Genomic DNA, 8,897 nt, shown 5'->3' with positions numbered 1-8,897 from the left:
AATAGAACCTGATTTATATAAAAAGTATTGTTATAGTTTCACTGAATAATAACAAGTTTTTAGCAATTTCAACTTGCATAAATAAAGATTTATTCATTATATTACCAATAACTAAAATATATATATATATATATATATATATATATATATATATATATATATATAAACACGAGATAAAAATAAAAATAAAAATAAAAATTTTTTAGCACAACCATAACAACTAACAAGCCCAGCCCAGCCAAGAAGACCCACCCACAATAAACATAAAACAAATCCTATATTCCTATTGCACCTATAACCCAAAAAAAAAAAAAAAATTTGAAGCCCAAACGTGAAACGTCCAGGCGGTCCAGCCATAACTCAATATATACACTATCACTATACAGCCCAGCCCCAGTTTTAACTCTTAACAAATCTAAAGAAAGCCAAGCCTCAAAAGCAGAAGTTATACCTTAAACTCAAAAGTCAAAACCCATTCTGCAGAATCAAAACGCAGCAGCCAAAAAATAGAGCAACAGTGGAAGCTTGAGCCAGGCAGCCAGATGCAATCGAATGATTTAAATGAGATCGGAGGAAGTTTGAGCTAGGCAGCCAGAAACGGTGGAGAGAAAAAATGAGAGAGGCGGAGAGCAAGAGTAGAGAGAAAAAAGAAGCAAGAATGAGAAAGAGAAATGGTAAAATTTTTAGGGATTTGACTCATTTGAGTTGTTTTATTTGTTGTGATTTGTGATTGTTTTGTGGGTAATATCTTAGACCGAATTTGTAGTTTATCCTGTTAATTTTTGATCTAGAGGATAATAATGTTTGATTTATCAAAATTTTTATTTTTTGGTTAAAAAGATATGCTACATTGTTGTAATTCTTCTTAAATTAAATTTTTTTTTCCCTTACTCCTAATTTTCTAAAATTTTGGGGCCTCCCTTCCACTTGGGGCCTTAGGCAATTGCCTAACTCACCTAAGGGAAGGGCCGGCCCTGCTTCTACCATATACAGCAGTGAAAGAAACACTACCGAATCCAATAGCCCTAAAACCAAAGAACATTAATCTTATAGACAGAAAAAGATAATTCAACTCCCAACACAACATTTTTTTTTTTTTTTTTGACAACTTCCAACACAACATGGTGTAGGAAGTTGACTACAAAGCCCTAATTGAAATCTCAAAACCATACCCAGCAAAATGTATGGATGAAGATCAGAGCACACAGCAACCAAAAGATGTACTGCACATAACAGGTCAATAGCGCCTCATAACCAACATTCAACTGCTAAACATATATCTTGATTAGGTAAAACTATTTAATTGCTATGGCAACTCGTTAGCCTCATTGCATACTTCAAATGTATTCTACCCTCATATCAAGATATTTTCCAAATTGATTAGGTTAATTCTACTTAGACCAAAAAGAAGAAGAAGAAGAAGAAGAAGAAGAAGAAAATCACTCACTTGTTCGGTTTTCTCCTCTTTTCTTCTCTTCTCTATTCCACTTTTTGGCAGAGTTCTCTCAGCAGTTTGGATATAATTTATGGCAGAGTTCGTTCTCTCAGCTAAGCAAGCAATGGATATATATATTTGGCTACTGAAATTTTACTTAGCATGGTCATCATGGTCCTCTGCCTACACGTTATTCTAAAAATAGTTTTTCCTACGCGTACTGTGCAGCACGGAGGGCTTTTGCGAATTCTTACTTAGACCAATAAGAAGAAGACAGGTCATTAAAATGGATGACATAAGCTTTCCTGCCATGTCACCATACCTGGGGTCATTTTCTCTCTCTCATCCTTTCATCTTGTTTCTTTGATTCCGAATCTTCTATATCTAAGAACCAATGCATTGGATTTCAATTGCAGTTTCTTGTTCTTTTTGTTTCGAAATTTCATTTTGGTTCTATTTTTTTGTTCAAAAAATTTTATGTGTGTGTTTTAGTTGTTTATGCAAAGAAGAATGCTTACAAACCAACCCAGTTCCTAGTAAACTACTTTTTAATCTCATTTAGACCTAAGTTCTCTGACTCAGAATAATGAAGTCAAAGTGTTGTCTTAGCTGAACCTATTACCAACAATTTGTCTTGACCCTTGCTGAGGATTTAAAGTTCAAATTTGGGCTATATATTAGCATATGACCTACTGTCACTCGGGTTCATCTACTACAGGACTTTGACTAGATAATCTGTTGTGGTGCCATGTTGCACCTTCTGTATATTCCATTTGCTTGTGTGTGTTGCTTTTGGACTGTCATTCAAGTTTCTACATACTCCCCATGTAAAATATTCAAATAAATTTTGGAGAAGAGAATCACACTTCCAATATAAGTATAAAAAGAATATTCCAGCCCCTGCAGTTTTAGTGTCTGATATTTGTAAATAAGTTATTCAAAATAATGTTTAAATAAAAAAATAGCATTTACCTGTTTGGTATTTCACCTGGGAAGTTCAAGGTCTAAAGATCTTGAGCAAATCCACATGGTTGATCAAGCAATGTGTGACACAAAATTCATGGCCAACAAGCCAAACCAACTTGGAAGTAGCCTCTAACTCAAACTAGGGAAATGGTTATTCCATTCTGGAGATACCAAAAATCTATCTAGGTGAGACATAGAAGGCAGTAAAACTACCTCCTTCCAGTGGCAAATCTACCAATGCATCAAGGTAAAGACCACCAGCTGTGTACCCCTGATAGTTCCTCCCATAAGAAATTCCTGGCTAGATCATTAAAAGGTCCAGACACCCCTGCAAAACCCATTAGAAACCATCTGCCACATTCTGAAATTTGCAAGACACAACATGCTCTCCCACAGTGTCATCAACTTTTTCAATCACTCTTTTATCCCACATTTGCAAGATTCCTCTACAAGGCCCCCCCTTGCTGATGCAAGATGTAACCAATCCACATATGTATTTGCCTCGATGCTCTGCACAAATATGTCGTTCATTGATCCCCCATTTTTGTTTCTTGGAGACATATAACATCAACCCTCCAACCTCTTAGCAAATTACATACTTGCAAGTTTCTCCTCTTAGCAGGTATAATATGTATCCTATTGTAAATGAATAAGTCAGTGGTAAGGGTATGTGTTGTTGTTATTGAGGTATTATAGTTTCATATAAAACAAGAAATGTGAGGTTGGTCATAGCAGTACTTCATGGTAATTCTTGTGTGTGACTTTCAAATGATACATATTATTTTCACAAGTCTATAAGCCATCCTTATTCCTCCTAAATATTATCATTAGTGCAGAGTGTATTAGGAAATCATTCTCAAATATGAAACAAGTTGGTAGGAGCATGTTGTCCATTGGATTCAAGCAATTTCAAATAAATGAGTTTTCAATTAGATTATGCATAGCAGCCCCATGCAGATAGCTGAAATAGAAGCATCACCATTTGCAATACTAGAAGCATCTATATTGAAAACCTTTTTTAGTGGATTAAAAAAATACAATGATTGGATAGATTTTTGAAGTTGTTGATATTGATGGAATTATGTCCTTGCTGCACTTGGTATTTATAATTCATACTTCATACACATCTTACCGGTCATTATAACCAATGTTATTTCCTAATGCAATTATGCCACAACTAAATGGTTGTTTGTTTCCTTCCACTAGGACTTTTGCTCAATTGGTTTCTTTTCAGGATTGGAAACTTGATCAAAGAATGAAATTCTTAAGAGAATCTTCAAGCCAATTTGCTATCTTAATTATTTCAAATTGTCTTCTTCTATATTAGATCAATGTTTTCTTTGTCTAAGAATTGAAGCATCAATGTGTTAGATGATGTTGTTATCCTATGCAGTTTTGACGACTGATATTGTGGCTATATATTTTTTGTGAAAAATTTTAAGTCTAAACTGATCAAATGCCAAGTTCAATGACCACCAACTTCTTTTGTACATAAGAGATATTGAACTCATTTTCATGGATTTATCATTCAAGCCTTTTATTATTATTATTTTTTCTCCTATGTGGTCTAGAAGTATTTATAACTATTTACTTTCCTTGAGTCTTTTGTTGTGCTACTTGAAGTCTAGAAGTTTCTAGTTCAATTCCCATATGGATTTTCCCCAACGTATAGGAGATGTTTACCTGCAGTTGGATGGCTGTTTTGCTTGACTTATTTTCATGATTCTTCTCTTTGCTATTGGTTGATTTGGAAGAGCAGACAATGGGTTCTCCAGAAGGTCATCCTTTACTCTGCAGAATACATTCCTAATTCATTTTTTTTTCTATTAATAGTTCTACTTGTACTAGATTAGTTAAAGAGGGGCCATCATCTGGTGCAATGGTAAGAGCAAGGTTGTCAAAATCGGGATCCTACGTAGGATCGTAGGAGATAGGTGAGATCGTGGATCGTAGGATCGGATCGTAAATCGTAAGATCCTATATTATTTGAGAAAAAAACAAAAAAAATAAACATTTGTATGTTAAATAATCACATAAATTATACATTCATTAATATAATTACCATACATCACTATATTCATTTATAAGCACCATTTAAAGAGGTCAAAAATCTCAAAACATGACACTCTATTGGAATATTTTTTATTCAAATCCAACTGGCACACTCTCTACATTAGAGTTGAAAATTTTGGTCTATTGAGATTTTATTTTTCATTTAAGTCCAACTGAGCAATCTATTAAGTTTAAAAACATTACAAGAAAAAAAGGTCGTTTGGGATCGTCAAAATCGTGTGATCCTATCAATCCTGAATGATCGCAAAGATCCTTGAAAGATCCGAATCGTTTTGAGCAGGTGAGATCGTAAAATCGTAGGATCGTAGGATCCAGATCGGGATTTTGACAACCATGGGTAAGAGTATCTAGTTTTCGAGTGCATGGGGTCCAATTCTTGATATTGATTTGTTCATGCAAAAATACTGAATGGTAGGACTATATCCATATACCCTTTCAAGGACATATAGGTAATGGCCTTTTTATCCTGGAATAGTTAGGCACTTAGCTTTTGAAAGAATATGGATTATTCCCACTATATTTACTGAAGTGCCATACTCTGACTATATTGTTGCTTTTCTAATAATCCTACGCTTTTCTAGAATAGTTCAAGGTGCTTATGTACTTAAGTTTCTAAAGGATGAAATCAGATAGTTTCTGAGATATATGCTGACATGATATTAATGCATTGGTATACATTTGAAGTAAGATAAGTGTTATGCTGATCAATGTGATTCAGGTGATCTAATATGTCCTACACACACTTTTTTTAGGATTTCGCGAAGATGATGTATGGGGAGTGATTAAACTTTTGACTTCTAATTTTGTTGAACGCTGCCCAGCCCCTGAACCATTTATTCCTGCACCAGTTAAGTAGAAACAACTTCCAAGAAGCGAGGTGTTAACTCTGCTAAGGTAATTGTTGACTATTGCTAAGGTAAGGTTATTTGGATGGATGAGTTACTAACTGACTATAGGAGAAAAAGGTAAAATATCATATGAACGCATCAATGTGAGTGGTAAAAATGAAATGAATTTATAAAAGAAAGTATTGGATGCATGGGAGGGATTATTATTATTAAGCTTTACAAGGTTCAATGTTGTTGATTGCAGTTGAGTTATTTTTAGTTTGATGTCTAGTTCAAAGAGATCTTGCCTTTTTATTTATTTAATATTAACAACATCAACATTCTCTAACTTGTTTTATATTGCAATGGTTAAGGATGCAGTCATAAAATTTTACAACCAAAGATTTGTGAGAATAGTACTTAGAATTTATTTTCTATTCTAAATTAGTTCAGTTCAGTGTTTATTCCTATTATGAGCCTCTAAAAGGGTCATTTGGTATTGCTATTTCTATGAAAAACCATTTTGCATACTAAAGTTCCTCGAAAAGGGTTTTTTTTTTTTTTTTTTGGGTTTGAACAGCTGCATTTGGAATGATCCTTCCTATCAAAAGAGGATATTTAAAGAGGATAAATACCACTTATTCCAAAAGCTTAAGTTGATAGCAAGGATGCTTTTAATCACTTAACCATTATTCTAACACTCTCCCTCCCATGTGAGTCATCACTCCCCCTTAATAATTGGGGCTCAACATGTGACATTTTAACTTTAAATGGGAGAAAGTAAAGTGGAGATAGAATTTGAACTCAGAATCACTTAATCTGATACCATGATTGATAAGCTATGACTTGTCACAAAAAATTAAGCTGTAAAGAAATGGTGAATATAATCACTAAACCATTATTCTAACAAAAGAGAAGGGAGATTATTTTAGATTGGTCGTGTATGCGTGGAGGGCTGGTGAAGCAGTTGACCATCTTTTTACTTCTCTGCTTGGTTGCACAGGACCTTTGGTTGTTAGAGTTCATGTTCATGCTGTACTGAGTATAACTGAATGTAACAGTTTCTATACTTAATCAAGGTAACCCTTTCTTCTCACTGCAAAGTTTGTTTGATGTTATAACTAATAAGTTTCATTGTGAGTTTATTGGAGAGGTCTTCTAGTCTGGTGGAATCCCTGTCTTACAAGTTACAACCTTCTGTCAACTGATTTCTGTTGATGTATGAAGGTTTAGGAAAATGGATATATTTTTACTGTGTTTTGTTTTATCAAGTGATGAAAGTTGCTGCCACTTTTTTTAATTTTGAATTTGCTTCTCTAAAGTTTTATAATTCTAAATTTATTAATCTGTTAGGTACATAATTCTTTCAAACCGAGCTAAAGCAATGTGTACCAATTTTGGAAAGCTAGTTCGTCTCAATAACAATAAATATATCTTTGTAAGAGTAGGGATCATGCTTCATGGAAAGCATAGTTTCTGCACCAAATTCTCAAAATTATTCAAGGTAAGATTAGTTCAGTCTAATTGATATCTTGACTTGAAGTCCATATTATATCTCCTTGACTATATTTGTTTAACCGGCCTCTCTCTGGTCATCTTTTCTTGGTCATCTAGCTTCTGCATGATTACAAAACTATACTGATAATTTTTTTAATAAGTGCTTGGAAATGAGTGTTGTTTCTTTAACTGACCTGATAACCTATGCAAGGATCATTATTGAATTCTGAAGTATGAACTTGTACTCTAGATTTAGAAGCCTCATTACCTCTTGTAGCTGGCGTGTTTTGAGAGCTGGAATTAAGGAGTACAAGAACTAGGTTGTTTTTTGGATATGTTTGATCTTGATGCAAAGGGTTTCCAAAAGTTCTGAACATTTAACTATAGTAATTATGAAGTTCTTCTGAGTAGAGCATAGTAGTCAGATCATGGAGGGAGTGGAGCACTTGATTGGGAATCTTTAAGAAAAATTTTGGTAGGTGTCTCCTTGATGGTAGACTATTTTTTCTTAAAATCTTGATTCTTTACAGAATTCACTGACTCCTAAAATTTTAGCTTCTCTAACCTTCAAACTCTGTAAACAAAATGATTGAAGAACAAAGAGGAAGATTTGACTATCATTTTTTATTCCTGTAGCAAGATTAAGCAACTAAAAAATAGGACATGACATGGTAAATGACATGAACATGAGACATGGTATGAGTCAATCTGTACAAGCCAACAAAGCAAATTGCAAAAGTAGGCGTCATGGAAATGGGAAATTGGGATGAACTAATATACCTCTTATTTAGTACTTTTCTCTGTGTATTTCAGAATAAAAATAAAATATTATTTTGTATATATTAAGTTATGTAGCCAAAATTTCCCAAAATTTCTAAAGTAATGTATGTCTTTTTTTTTTGTGTCATGTATTTTTGTATCATACCCTAGTTGATCTGTTTTTAGAAATATCCAACTGTTTCATTGCTTATAGACCATTAATGTGGTTTCCCTCTTTATAATTTTAGTTTTTCATTTATTAAAATGAAAAGAAATAGACATAAATCAAGCATTGAGGCTGTGGATATCACATATTTAACTTGTTCATGTGCTGCACAACACATAAAGCAACATCTGATATCAAACCTGCCTCACCCTCCAATATCTCCCTAAAAGATCTAGACCTCACTTGAATTTCAAGAAACTGAATTCCCTTAACCATAAATTCATAAATTCACTTGATTTTTGCCTATCTACTCCTCCCTACAAGTTTTCCATTGCAATCTTGTCTTGATTTCAAGGTCAATTACAAAGCATTATATGATCACTTTCAAAAGAAATAAAATTACAGACCACATGAAACCGGGATTGTGAAGCTCGTGATCTAGAACCAAGCTTACTTAATGATGTGAGAGATTTCATCAAGTCATGATGGTGGACCTCCAAGCTGTTGGTAGCATTAGAAGGCTCAACAACTAGAATTACAACATGTGGTCGACTTGCTTGGAGTCATACTTGTTAGGACAAGATTTGTGGGAGATTGTGATTAGTGGCAAAACCACACCTCCTAAGAATCTTGAATCATTTTGGAAGTGGAAGATTAAAGCTGGGAATGCTATGTTTGCAATTGAGACAAGTGTCGAGGAAGAGATGTTGGAGCATATCAGACGAGTGTGTAGACTCACCAAAGGCAGCATGGGACACCTTTGCGACACTATTTTCAAAGAAAAATGATGTGAGACTACAGTTGCTTGAGAATGAGAATGAGTTAATGTCGGTGGTGCAGCAAGATTTGATGATCACTTAATGTTACACCAAAGTATAGTTTTTGTTGCTCTCTGAATTAAATCCTGCATCAAATATTTTTTATTCAAGACGCGAAATCTCTGAATTAGATCCAGCATCAAATATTTCTAATCTAAAAATAAAGAGGATAATTATTCATAAGTTGAGACCCAAATATAGAAGTTTTGTAGCTCACTGACCTTAGATTCTTGGAGAGAAAAGATTAAGGATAAATTGGATAGCGTATGGAGCTATTTGCCGTTATCTACCTACCATGGCGTACCTTGCTTAATAATTCCTTGGGCTGCCCATATATTCCAATTCTATGAAAAATG

The 8,897-nt window shown here is 34.0% G+C and overlaps 1 long non-coding RNA gene across 5 annotated transcripts; it reads left to right on the top strand.

The window, feature by feature from the left end:
* The first annotated feature begins 443 nt into the window (after positions 1-443).
* Positions 444-8,660, top strand: LOC142615021 (uncharacterized). 5 transcript variants are annotated; one of them, XR_012840639.1, is made up of 3 exons: positions 444-674; positions 5,227-5,368; positions 6,655-8,660. It is a non-coding gene; the product is annotated as an uncharacterized LOC142615021 (long non-coding RNA). The 5 variants fall into 5 exon arrangements; XR_012840640.1 differs by having other exon boundaries at positions 6,305-8,660; XR_012840638.1 differs by having other exon boundaries at positions 5,227-6,380.
* Positions 8,661-8,897: the final 237 nt, after the last annotated feature.

This window comes from Castanea sativa, chromosome 11 (assembly GCF_040712315.1).
Source record: "Castanea sativa cultivar Marrone di Chiusa Pesio chromosome 11, ASM4071231v1".
Lineage (NCBI taxonomy): Eukaryota > Viridiplantae > Streptophyta > Magnoliopsida > Fagales > Fagaceae > Castanea > Castanea sativa.
The sequence above is the reverse complement of the archived record's forward strand: the minus strand, read 5'-3'. Positions and strand labels throughout refer to the sequence as shown.